Raw genomic sequence first — 431 nt, forward strand, 5'->3', positions numbered from 1 at the left:
TAGTCATAGTTCACTAAAACGCAGGCATAAATCAAACGACTGGGTTTGGTCTTCGACGCGGCTTCAGCAGAGGACCGGCTGCCTCGCCTGGCTGCTTCGCCTCTCCGGCGGCGGAGGATTAGACACATGCGCACGCTTGGTCTCTTTGTGTGCACCGGGAAGGGCTTGGCGTCGATTTGCACTTCCTAACGGGGCAAAGACCTGGAGCGGCGCGTGTGCCTAGGAATAAAAATGCACTGTAAACACGGCTACCGAAATAAACAGTTGTCTTGCTCCCGCTCGCGTCCTGCGTTGCGCGCCTCCCCGCCGCCCTTCCCCGTGTGCAGCTCGGTGGGGAGACGCACGGCCGGGGAGCGGAGCCCTGTCTGTAGGAATCCCGCACCGGGGGAGCGCGGCGGCCGCAGGGCGCGGGTGGGAGCGGCGCCGGGGCG

Source organism: Chinchilla lanigera, unplaced genomic scaffold (assembly GCF_000276665.1).
Source record: "Chinchilla lanigera isolate Chin_1 unplaced genomic scaffold, ChiLan1.0 scaffold00001, whole genome shotgun sequence".
Classification (NCBI taxonomy): Eukaryota; Metazoa; Chordata; class Mammalia; order Rodentia; family Chinchillidae; genus Chinchilla; species Chinchilla lanigera.